Genomic DNA, 13,445 nt, shown 5'->3' with positions numbered 1-13,445 from the left:
TTTATTGATCTTAGTATCTAGCCCCATTTTATTCCAAATACATGACATACACTCAATACATATTTCTAAAATTTCTATCAAATATAATTTAAACTTGAAGGTTATTTTTAGGGAGGCATATACCACTTAATCAGTATTACATTTCACATCACATAATGTGAACATATTGTTTTATTATGTGATAGTAATCTTATTACTCATTGACTCCCAAAAACATAGCACACGGTCGACGAGGGAACGCTGTCAGTGGGCGGTAGGGGAAAGAGGAGGATGACTTCATGAGTATGCCTAGGGAGTTGTTCTGGTTGAATTCTTCAGTTTTTTTCTGGCCTCTCTCTGAAATGTAAAGAGTTCTGGGACTCTGGCTACAGATGAAAGAGGTGGATTTTTGTTTAGAAAGAAGCTGAGGGAGGTGGGTGTGCTTTCTGTGTTATGAATTTAGCTCTTTTCCTGCATTATAAAATCTGATTTCCTCCAGAAAAGTTTAGCATCTGTTTTGTGATTTGATGAATAGCTTTGAGCTGTTAATTTAATTGCTTCCTAGTAAGGCACTAATGACCTTTTTTTGTTCCACTAAATACCAGTGTGTTTAGTTATAAATTAACCATAACTGAACACTTGGAGTACCAATACTTACAATTCATATCACTCAGGTTCAGGCTGTAGCAACTAGAGTTAGTGTTACAGATGGTCTGTGGATTTGCTTTCAAAATCTGCAGTAGGTAGGATGACCATTAACTTTCTCAGAACAGCAAATGCAGGGCGAAAGCCCACTGTAATATGAGTAAAGGAGAAGAAAAGAGGAAAAAAGTATCCCAACACATTTCTAAGTCTGAGAAATCTCATTTGATGTTTTCAGCCTAGGAATTGGAGGTCTGGAGTTTGGTCCATTCCAGTCCCGATTACCTGAGTTATGTGAATTATGTACTCTCTGTGTGGCCACAGTATGGTATAGGAGTGGGAGAGTTAAGCCAGAAGTCAGGACTCTCATATTTGTGTGTTGATCACCAGGTTTCAAATATTCCTTCAAGAGTGAAGATATTTTTATATGTTTCATGGGAATAAATATTAATTCACCACTTCTCCAGGCCTTCTGGTGTGGCCACAGAGTGTTGATTTGATTGGTAATTGAAATTAGGGCATTGCAGCTCCCGCTGGATTTTAGTCGGCTTCCTCTCGGACTGCTGCCAAGTAAGACCTTTTCCTGAAGGGCCCCAAGTAAACAGGGCCAAGTAAGGTCTGGGTCTGCCTTTGGCAACTGGAGTAAAGCAGTTGCTTGGGACATCTGTGTCACTGGGAGATTTATTCCCTGCCTTCTTTGAAATAGCATGTTATTACCAACTAGGAATTCTCCCAAAGCTCCAAGATAAATATTTTTGGAAACCTAATGATACTCGGTTTTCTGAAAACTGAGAGAAAGATAAGGTGCACGTTGAGGAAGGAAGAGGGCAGTAATCTCACTCCCCATTCCTAGCTGAAGCATATTTTGTTTCCAAAATAGAGCAGTTGAAAGAGATTCAGAATGAACTGTAGTTTGCATGAAGGGTTGTGCTTCTCCTTCATCTCCAGAACCCAGGGAGGGGTGTTTCCTGGAATGTGGACCTCCCACACATGGAGTTGGCTTTATGTCAAGGACAGTACAAGAAGCCAAGGGACACTTTCACCAGCAGCAGCAAGACTTCTTTAAAAGTAAAAATTTGTTTGGTGATGTTAAAGACAATGAAAGAATGAGTATGTAGTGTATAAGCCAAATCTTGATCTTTTTTTTTCTTAATCACCCTTTCCTCAAAACTAAAAACATTTTATTCAGTATTTCAATAACCATAGTATGCTTTAGGTGAAGTGGTATCTCATTATTGAGATTAAATTTGAATTCTTTTAAAGGAAGCTTATAAGGATTGATGTTGTGAAGCCTCAGGCTCCCTATCTTTAGCTATTAGAAAAGAATATATAACAACCTTTTCGAAAGAGTGATTAAAATTTCTTATTTTTCTGAAAAGATAGATGTGTTTCTAAGCTTAGAATTTGATCATAGCTCTTTGTGGTAAGCACAGACAGGTAGTTCATATTAAGGATGGATTTTGGTATCTCTCAAGGTGAAACTCTGTGTTGACCATGTGAATAATCATCAGCATCAAATCTATAAGCAGATATTGTTGGCTCAACCTTAGGCATAAATCCAGAATTAGATGGCTTCTCACCAACCCACTGCTACCGTTATGGTCTGAGCCGCTGTAACATCTTACAATCACTTCCTGGCTGAACTCTGATTTCCTTCAGTCTCTTCTCAGGCCAAATTTGCTTTATCAAAATGCAAGGTTACTCTTTTGCTCAAACTTTCCAAAGGCTTCCCATACCACTCACAGTAAAGCTAAAATCTTACCATGGCTTCCTAGGTCCCACACGATCTGCTTCCTACCGCCACCCTGCTCTCTCTTCCATCTCCTACCAGTTTCTACCCAACTACTCTTGCCTCCTTGCTATTCTTCAAGTGTGCAGGAAGGTCTTAGCTTTAGCATTTCCTCTGTCTGAAACACTCTTCCTTTGCAAAGCTCTTTCTCTCACCTCTTCCAGTCCTTACTCAAATATCACTCTCTTAATGCGGCCTTTTGGTACTGTTTTATTAAAAATTGCAATCCTCCCCATAACTGCTTCTATCTCCTTTCCCTGATTTAACTTTTTCATAATACTGCCACTTAACATACTGTTATTTTTTCACATCCTTCTTTTGTTCATTAACTGCCTCTCCCCATGAAAGGATAAACTCTATGAGGGAGCACCTAGGATAATGTGGAGTTCAGAGTAGGCATTCAAAACTATTTTTGAATGAGTGAATAAGACATTGTGTTCTTACTCTTTGGAACCCTGTTATTTAAGATTCTGACTCTGCTCCCACATCTGATCTCTAACTCAATTCCACTGTGGTTTTTCACATTAACAAACAATTCTGCAACACCAGCTGGGTGTCCTACAATTCCACTCATTTCTGGCACTATCTACCCAGAGTGAGCATCAGCTTCCACCACTAAAGGTCTCAGTCCCAGAGGACTGCTCCCCCACCAGCCTCCCACCCCAATTCAGGAGTAGCCGAATGGAAGAGATGCCGAGGGCAAGGGATGGGGAAAGGGCACAGAGCTTCCTTCTGGGCATTTTCCAGGCATGCCATTCTTCCTGAATCTCTGCATGTTCACCAACCAGAAAGTTCTCCAAACTTCTTTCTTTCAGGTTTTTATAAATTAAATGTTATCATGGGTATATATGGATAGGAAAAAAATGGTATTATAGGGTTTGGTACTATCTGTGGTTACACACATCCACTGGAGGGTCTTGAAACATATCCCTGGTGGATAAGGGGATATATACCACCACTGTACTACTTTTTCTGAAATATAACTGGATTCTTGAGCCTTTTATTCTCATTTTAGTGCTTATCTTAGCAAACTATAACATCTTACATAAACCACAAATCCAACTCCAGATGCATTAAAGAATAATCTAAATATGTTACTGAAGATTTCTTAGAAACACTGAAGAATATCGCATTTCACATTACTGGAGAAAAAAAGTACTGCTTAAATATATTTTATCCATGATTCCATTCTAGGTTTTTCTGCATATTCTCTTATCACTCTATTTCATCTTCTATGGTTCCCAGCACTCCTAAGACAATCCAGAGCCCTGACTAGTACTAGATCTAATCCACCTGGCCCAGATTCTGCAATGTCATGTCATTGCTCTGAAATATTTGTTCATTCACATATATACATAATATTCCCCTGATTAAAATTTGTTATTATTTTCCTTTTGTACAAAGTATACACTACAAACTTATAACAATCTTGATGCTGTTAAACTTGCCAAATTTATCTCTAGCTGGAGCATTATTCACAATGAGCTGATGTTCATTAATAGATAAATGGATTAAGAAAATGTGGTATAAAGTGGAATATTATCCACCCTTAAAGGAGAAAAAAATCCTGTTATATCTTAGCACATGAATGAACTTTGAGGACACTATGCTAAGTAAAATAGACCTATCACATAAAGATAAATGGCATATGATTTTACTTATGCTAGGTATCTAAAGTAGTCAAACTCATGAACACAGACAGTAGAATGGTGGTTTCCAGGAGGTGGCGGAGGAGGATATGAGTAATTTTCAATAGGTTTTGCAAGGTGAAGAACTTCTAGAGATCTGTTGCATAACAATGTGAATATACTTAATGGGACTGTACACTTGATAGCAATAAATAAACATCTGAAGGAATTCTTGGTCACCAGACCCACAACTATAAGAATGTTAAGCTACTCTGTCATGCAGAAGGAAAAACGACATCAGATGAAAATATGGATTGACACAAAGGGATAAAGAGCACCAAAAATGGTAACTACATGGGTGAATATATGACATTTTTCCCCTTATTTAAGTTTCTTTAAAAGATTGTTTTTCTAAATAAAGTCAGTATTTTAATTAAGAGCAAGAGCTAAATTATAACTATTTTCAAATATATCTTGTGATATGCCCTGTAATCTTCATTTTATAAATGATTCAAAAATTTCATATAAAAGTTAAAAAATACAAAAAGCTGAAAGAATGTCTATCCATTATCTCATCACTGATGTAATATAAGAATGTTGTTAATATGTTCACTGATACAAGAATGTCATTACTTTTTCCTTTCAGCTGTTTTTCTAAGCATAATTTGGTTTTAAAATTATAATTTTAATTTTTTAAAATTTTGTGGCTCATGTATATATTTCTTTTCAGTTAATTATAATGTAGCAAAAATGAGATTTATTCTCTTAAGAAATTTTTAAGTGCATAGTATAGTATTATTAATTAGAGGCACAATGTTATATATCAGATCTCTAGAACTTAGTCATCTTGCATAACTGAACTTTTGTACCAGTTGAGCAACAATTCTTCATGGCCAAAAAAAGAAGAAATAAAAATAGAAGTTAGAAAATATTTAAGCAAATGAAAATGCAAACATAATATATCAGTATTTGTGGGATGCCATTGAAAGAGTACTTGAAAAGAGAAATTAATAGCACTAAAATACATTAGAAATTAATAATGGTCTCAAATCAATTATCTCAGCTCCTATCTAAAGAACTAGAAAAAGATAAAAAACCAAATTAAACCCAAAATAAGCTGAAGAAAGAAAATAATTAACAGAGCAGAGACAACCAAACACACACACACACACACACACACACACACACACACACACACACACACACACACACAAAGATATTCACTGAAACCAAAGGTAATTCTTAGGAAAAAAAAAATTAATAAAATTGATAAATCTTTTCCCAGATTAATACAGGAAAAAAAGTGAAGTCTGAAATGGTAATAACACAGATGAGACAGGTGACATCACTACAGATTCTACAGATATTAAAAGTATAGTAAAGAAACACAATGACTAATTTTATGCAATAAAAACCACAATTGAGAGAAAGTGGCAAAATCTTGAAAGACAAATTATTAAAGCTCACTCAGGAAGAAAAAGATGATCCAAATATCCCTGTTATCAATTTAAAAATTGAGTTTATAGTTAAAAATCTTCCCCCAAATGAAATTCCAAAGAGATACATATACAGCTTCAGTAGTGAATTATACAAGTCATTTAAAGAATACAGTATACCAATTCTACCTAAACTCATTCAGAAAATTGGAGAAATTTCTTCTTAATTAATTTTATGAGGCCAGCATTATCCTGATACCAAATCAGACAAAGACATTACAAAAGGAAAACTATAAGCCAGTATCCTTCATGAACGTAGATTCTAAAATTCTGAATAAGATTTTAGCAAATTGAGTCCAATAATTTATAAAGGATAATAAATCATGACTAAATGGGATTTATCTGAGGCAAGCAACATTGATTTAACAATAAAAAATCAATTAATGCAATTCACCACATTAACAAAGTAAAAAAGAAAAAACTATACAATCATCTAAATAGATGCAGAAAAACATTTGACAAAAATCCAGCATCAATTACTGATAAAAACAATAAATAAATTAGGAATAGAAGGGGACTTCCACAACCTTATCAAAAGGCATTTACCAAAAACCTATAGGTTGCATCACTTTTCATGGTCAAAGACTGGATGGTTTCCCTTCAGATAGGAACATGACAAGGATGGCTGCAAGAACCACTTCCATTTGGTTTGTGCTAGAGGGTCTAGTCAATGATTTAAGGTAAGAAAGAGAAATAAAGACACCATATTGAAAGAGAAGGAGCAAAACTTACATACTTCAAACACAGCATAATCATCTATGTAAAGATCAGATGAAATCTATAAAAACCCTACTTAAACTGAAAACCAAGTTTAGTAAGGTGGCAAGATATGAAATCAATATATAAAATTGATTTTGCTTCCATATAGTAGTAACAAACAACCAGACATGGGGTACCATTTAATAGCAGCATCAAAAATATGAAACCTTTAAGGATAAACCTCACAAAAAAATATAAAAGACCTGTACACCAATAACTACAAACCATTGCTGGGAGAAATTTAAAAAGACCTAATTAGAGATAAAAGCTTTGTTCATATGTTGGAGATTCAATATTGTTAAGATGTTGTTGTCTAAAGTTTGATCTATAAATTCTATGCAATTCTAATAAAATCCCAACAGGTTATTATGTAGAAGTTGAAAAGCTTATTTTAAAATTCTTACAGAAATGTGAAGGACCTAGAATAGCCCAAACAAGAACAAAGTTGAAAACAAGAGCAAAGTTAGAAAACTACCATGATCTAATTTCAAGATTTATTATAAAACTATGGTAATCAAGACAGTATGGCATTGACATAGATATTTTTAAAAAAGTCAGAATAGAAAGTGCAGAAATAGATTCACATATATATGTGCAACTGATTTTTGACAAAGACACAAAATCATTTCAGCAAAGAAAATCTTTTCAAGAAATGACTGGAGGATGAACTGGATAGTCATATGCCATCACAGAGAAAGCAGGACAGAGGGAGGGAGGAAGGAAGGAAGGGAGGAAGGAAGGAAGGGAGGGAGGGAGGGAGGGAAGGGAAGGAGAGTAAAAAGGAAAAAAGGAAAAAAGAACTTATGATCCATAACTTACATGCCTTGTACTATATACAGATATTAACTCAAATTGATTAGATGGGTCATGGGACTAAATGTAAAATCTAAAACTTAGGAAAACAATCTCTGTGATCTTAGATTAAGCAAATAATTTTTAGATACAACACCAAAGGAATGATTCATAAAAGAACAAATTGATAAATTGGACTTCATCAACTTAAAAACTTCTGCTCTTCAAAAGACATGAAGAAAATAGCAAGCCATATACTGGAGGAAAATGCTTGCAAGTCATATATATGATGAAAGGTAAATATATATGCATGTATGTATATGTAGAGAAATCTCACAACTCAATAATTGTAAAAACCCAACAAGGGAATTAAATAATAGGCAGAAGATTTGAATAGACACTACACCAAAAAGGTGTATGAATAGCAAATAAGCCTACAAAAAGATACTCAACATCATTGTTCACAGGGAATTGCAAATTAAGTCCACAAGGAGATAGCACTACACAGTTATTAGAATGACCAAAATTGATAAAAAATGATTATACCAAGTGTCATTGGAAATCTGAAGCAACTGGAGCTCTCGTATATTCCTGGTGGAATGTTAAAGGTATAACCTCTTTGGAAAACAGTTTGGCAGTCTCTTAGAAATTTAAACATACACTTACATAGTAGATTCTTTGAAATTTATGGCAACTCTATTTGTTATAGCCCAAAATAAGAAACAAACTCAACTGTCCATTAACAGTGAAGGGACAGACAAAATTGTGTGTATCCATACAGTAGAAGACTACTCAGCAAAAAAAAAGAACTAATGATAAATCCAAGTACATGGAAGAAAGTCACACTAATTGTGCTGAAGAAAACCAGAGAAGAAAGAGTACATACTTTATGACTTTATTTGTATGAAACTCAAGAAAATCCAGTGACAGAAAGTACTGTAGTGACTGAAAGCAGGTCAGTGGTTGCCTGACAAGTGGGTGGAGAAAGTGGTGAGGGCGAGAAAGGGGGGATTGCAAAAGGACTCAAAGAAATGTTTGTAGACAATGATACATTCAATCTGACTGTGCTAGACTGTGCTAATGGTTTCACATGTGTATACATATGTCAAAACTTACCAAACTGTACACTTTAAATTACTGCAATTTATCATGTCACTTATACCTTAATAAAGGAAAATGAAAAAAAAAAGAATTTTGGCTTAAGCTACTAGTGGAATAGTGTTGCCATTAACTGAGAATGAGGAAGATCATCTTTAGAGGAAGATCAAGAGTTAAGTTGGTGACAAGTTCTATTTGAGAGCTTTCTTAGACATCCAAGCGAGATAACATGAGCAGTAGAAAATAGAGTCTGGAGTTCAAGGGAGAGGTTGGATGGGCTGGAGATTAATGTGGGGGCACTGACATAAAAATAGTATATTTAGAGCCTTGGTAGTCACTCAGTGGATATTTGTGATTATTTTGGGAACCATATTCCTGAATCAACCAACATTTACTGATCATCTACAACAATTTTCTAGAGACAAATGAGGAAAGAGTGATACATAATGGCTGTATTTTGTAACGTGTGTTTTTATATAAATGACTGGGGCATCATACTGTTTTCTTCAGTGAGTACAATACTTTTCCTAATGTGGCTTTGTCTGCTGGGTATTCTGCTAAAGCTCCCTAGGACTGTGCTTGCTAAGAGAACTGAAGGTCTATCAAAGAGCTTTCTTTAGTAAGTGGAGTTTGAAAGCTAGTGCTTAAAAGTCCATGCTAATGACCTGGTAATTGTTTTAATGGATTTTCAATGAAGTGTGAAGTTCAGTGCTGACTTCTCAACAAAGTGTAAAGTATGGTAAAGCATGTGAGAGAGTTATTTTCACTCCTCTGAATTTGTCTCGATCTGTTTACTGAATCAAGAAACATTGCCAAGTACAGCTTTGGTTACTTTATCAATAAAGTTCCTTTGAGTATGTGAGCACCCAAGCAGCTTTTCTTGTTTTGTTTTGCTGGTGGGATAGGCTAACACAGGCTGTCTGCTGAAGTGCCTTCAGCGCCTAGGAGGTAAGAGAAGACTTGAACATCTGATAGAGTCCAGAACAAGGACTCAGAAGAGGCCAGCCTGGATTCCTGGAAGCTGTCTCGTGCGACTTTCTTTTGCCTCTCACTTGGAAGAGAATAGATGCTTCTGTAGGCTTTCTCCCTCTTGCTTCTAAGACATTTTATCTAGAAGATTGAAAGTTCCAAGTGTGTCCTTCTAATCCATGTGAAAACATATTTCTCTGTAATTTGAGACATTAGTCCTTTTATTTAGGTTTACTGCTGTGTTAAGCTATCTTTGGGTGTGCATTTATGCTAACCCAGAAGTGATTCAGGACCAGAAATCTTTCCTCACAATGCTGAAGGGCTAGAGAATTTACATAGTATTTTGTGCTATGAAATCTGTCTTCATCCGCTTTTGTTTGGTGGCATTGAACATTTCTGGGGGCATGGAAATCAGATATTGTTCCTTGTTTGAGTCTCTAAGGCTTGGATTCTGTGCCCTCCATGTCAGCCATTTAGTAGAAATACTCCTAAGAGTACACAGGCCACTGACAGCTCCACCTGAGGGTGGAATTAAGCTCAAGGCAAGGAAGTTGTGCTTTAGGCCCTTGTCAGTAAGTTTCAAGGTAATATTATGAATGAATCAATCTCAGATCTAAAGTCCATTGAGGTTCTTAGTTGTAGCAAATCGACCGAGTATGACTGCCTTTGGAAACAGATCCTTGGAAACAGATCCTGAAATGGAAATCTGTGCAAGAGGTTTATTGGGGAGCACTCTCAGGAATAGCACCAATCAGTAAGTGAGGGGAGTAGGAATTTGTAGAGAAAAAAAGTTGAGCTGAGGTACAGTTGCAACAGAGGCCTTAGTCCATCCCATGGAGAGCCCAGGATCTGGAGTGGTCCTGCAGAGTTGTTCCAGATTGAGGAAACAGGGCAAGGACTTTGTACCTTTCCATCAACCACTGGATGCAAGTTGTTCTTGGGGAGAGAGTATAACATGGACAAGGGGGTTCCCTTTGACAGAAGGCAATTCATGGATTGCAATGTAGAAGTTACCATAACAGCCAGTGACCCTAGGAGCCAGGGAAATGAGTGCCTCAGTCTTGAAGGGGAGATCTGGGTCAGGCACCACAGCATCCTTTACACAATTAATAATGTATGACAAGGTTAGCTTAGCTATATTAATGACAACAGTAAAGTTTCATTTTGCTCTGAAATTACGTCAGCTATTTGTACTCTTAAGAAAAACAAACTTATTGAGAGGATATCCTGCACTGTCTGCTTGCATATGTGTTAGTCTTTTTTTTCTTTTAATCCTTACAGTAACCCTATAAAGTAAATATCATTTAACTATTTTCCTAAAAAGAATTTTTCAGGGAGATGAATTTCCCGAAGTCATACAGTCAGTATCTGATTCACATGACATGTTCTTTTCTTCCATTTATCCTGTTGTCTCTGGCCAGCCACATTGACCTTCCTGTGTTTCCCAAGCTGATCTTGCTTCTCTTGCTTCTCTTGCTTCTCTGCAGCTGTAGGGTATTGATCACTCTACCTGGGATGCTTTGCCTTGCTTGCCTGCCCATCAAACATTCATTCATCCTTCAAGGCTCATTCTGAAGATCATTTCCCCTGTGAAGTTTTCCTGGACTCCCTCACAGTTTCCTTTTTCTTTTTTCCCCTGTCTATGATCTCAGAGCACTTTGTAATCACACCCAACAGGTGATTGATACACGTTCATGAAATGAAAACATGGGTTCATATTTTCAGTCAGGTTGCTTTGCTTTGAGGTTTTACGCATTTCTTCCAAGAAGCTGTTCGATCTCACGAACCTCTCTGTTTTCCTGCAGTTCCCAGTGAAGCCTGGGATGTGTACCGAAAGCATCTATCTTGACTGACCAAGTTGAGCATCATCACAGCAAATACCAGAGACCACTACAAGATTTTCCATTTCGGAGATGTGTTTATTGTTGAATTTGTCTGAAACTCATTAGTTATGTGACACCAAATTTTGTTCACTGATAATTATTTGATTCCACACTGATGGTATGCTCTGTCTGTTTGTATCCAGAAAGTATGAAGAATGTCTGGATTTTTTTTGCTGGATTTTCTGGATTCATTTTTCTATTTTTCACTTCCATTTTTGGGGAGCTTCTTACACATTGACAGGATTTCTGTATTGAGAGGAACAATGTAACAGCAATCCTTAGCACTGATTTTGTTGATGAATGAATCTAAGGCTGTAGGTAAAAGTGCATTCTAGCTAATGACCTGAGTGATCTACAGACTTACTCTGAATTCTAGAAATCTGTTCTGGCTCTTTTCCATGTCTTCTCTTGTGTTCACTCTTAGATGGAACTAGCTTGGATGCTAAAGCTTCAGGAGGACTTCAGGATATATAAACCCATTCCCAAGTTACTAAATTAGAAGAGAAATCTTCTGAATTAAAAGCAGGTATAAATAAAAACTTGGAAGTTCTTTGTTGCAACTTAAAACCAGAGTAGAAATAATGGACTCTCTTACTAAATGGAACTCCTTACCTCTTTTCATTAGCAATTTTGCCATGAACCAAAGTCAGTCCTGTTATCATGGAACAACATTTGACCTTTCCTGAATGCTTTATGCTGACAAACAGTGTCTAGAAGATTTCTTCCATCAAACCAAGTATGGACTCTAAGTAAAGATATATACTGGGAAGCACCTTTTTGCTCCAATTGGCCTTTACCTTTGCTTTACCTGGGGATGTTAAGAGTGGTGTAGTGAAGACATAGTCCTGGAGTGTATGGCCCTGCTCAGCCCCTCTCCTGTTCAGCCTAACGGAAGTCCTGAGAGTTCCAACTACTCTCTTAGATCTGCTTTGTCTATCTGTTTCACTAAACAGGCATCTTCTGATGACAGCCTTCTAAATTGTAAATTACTAGTCTAGTCATGCCTTGCAATACTGTTTACCCTGGTAAAAGAGTGATTCTAAGTAAGTGAGTCTATTGGAATAATTAATGCAGATTTAATAAGTGAAAGTTTATAACTCAAGGGTGACTTAAGTAGGAGGAGGAAGAGGCTAGTCTCAAATGCCTTATTGCACATTTCTTACCACTGACCTTACAGAGCAAACGTAACTAAATCATTGTTAATGCTGAGCCTTAAATTTTTCTTCTGTTCTCTCCCTTTTAGGTGCACACACACATAAATACACTGCCTCTTAAATATTAATCCAGCTTTGTCATTTAATCAAAATCCTCTCTGTTCTCTTCTTATTTTATATTAGCCTATTGTGAAGCATAATATCAAAAGCACCAAAGGACTACATAATTTATATTGACAGCTTTTTTTCATGGACAAGTGATACTTTGTGACTCCTTGAAGATTCTGTATCATTAATCATTCCCCAGGGTCAGTCTTTCCTTTATCAATAATACAATAAATCAGTATTCTGGAAATTTGTAAAGACATTGAAGATATCTCTCAGAAATCTAAAGGTTATACAATTTTTCCAAAAAGATTGAAATTACAGTTCTTTTACTTTTTTTTAAAATTGTATTTTGGTATCATTAATCTACAATTACATGAAGGACATTATGTTTACTAGGATGCCCCCTTCACCAAGTTCCCCCCACATCCCCGTTCACAGTCACTGTCCATCACCATAGTAAGATGCTGTAAAATCACTACTTGTCTTCTCTGTGTTGCACAGCCCTCCCCATGCCCCCCCCACTATACATGCTAATCGCAATGCCCCCTTTCTTTTTTTCCCACCCTTATCCCTCCCTTCCTACCCATCCTCCCCAGTCCCTTTCCCTTTGGTAACTATTAGTTCATTCTTGGGTTCTGTGATTCTGATGCTGTTTTGTTCCTTCAGTTTTCCTTTGTTCTTATACCCCACATATGAGTGAAATCATTTGGTACTTGTCTTTCTCCGCCTGGCTTATTTCACTGAGCATAATACCCTCTAGCTCCATCCATGTTGTTGCGAATGGTAGGATTTGTTTTTTTCTTATGGCTGAGTAATATTCCATTGTGTATATGTACCACCTCTTCTTTATGTATTCATCTACTGATGGACATTTAGGTTGCTTCCATATCTTGGCTATTGTAAATAGTACAATGATAAACATAGGGGTGCATCTGTTTTTTTCAAACTGGAGTGCTGCATTTTTGGGGTAAATTCCTAGAAGTGGAATTCCTGGGTCAAATGGTATTTCTATTTTGAGCATTTTGAGGAACCTCCATACTGCTTTCCACAATGGTTGAACTAATTTACATTCCCACCAGCAGTGTAGGAGGGTTCGCCTTTCTCCACAACCTCGCCAACATTTGTTGTTGTTTGTCTTTTGGATGGTG

The sequence above is a fragment of the Manis pentadactyla genome, chromosome 4, assembly GCF_030020395.1.
Source record: "Manis pentadactyla isolate mManPen7 chromosome 4, mManPen7.hap1, whole genome shotgun sequence".
NCBI lineage: Eukaryota > Metazoa > Chordata > Mammalia > Pholidota > Manidae > Manis > Manis pentadactyla.
The sequence above is the reverse complement of the archived record's forward strand: the minus strand, read 5'-3'. Positions refer to the sequence as shown.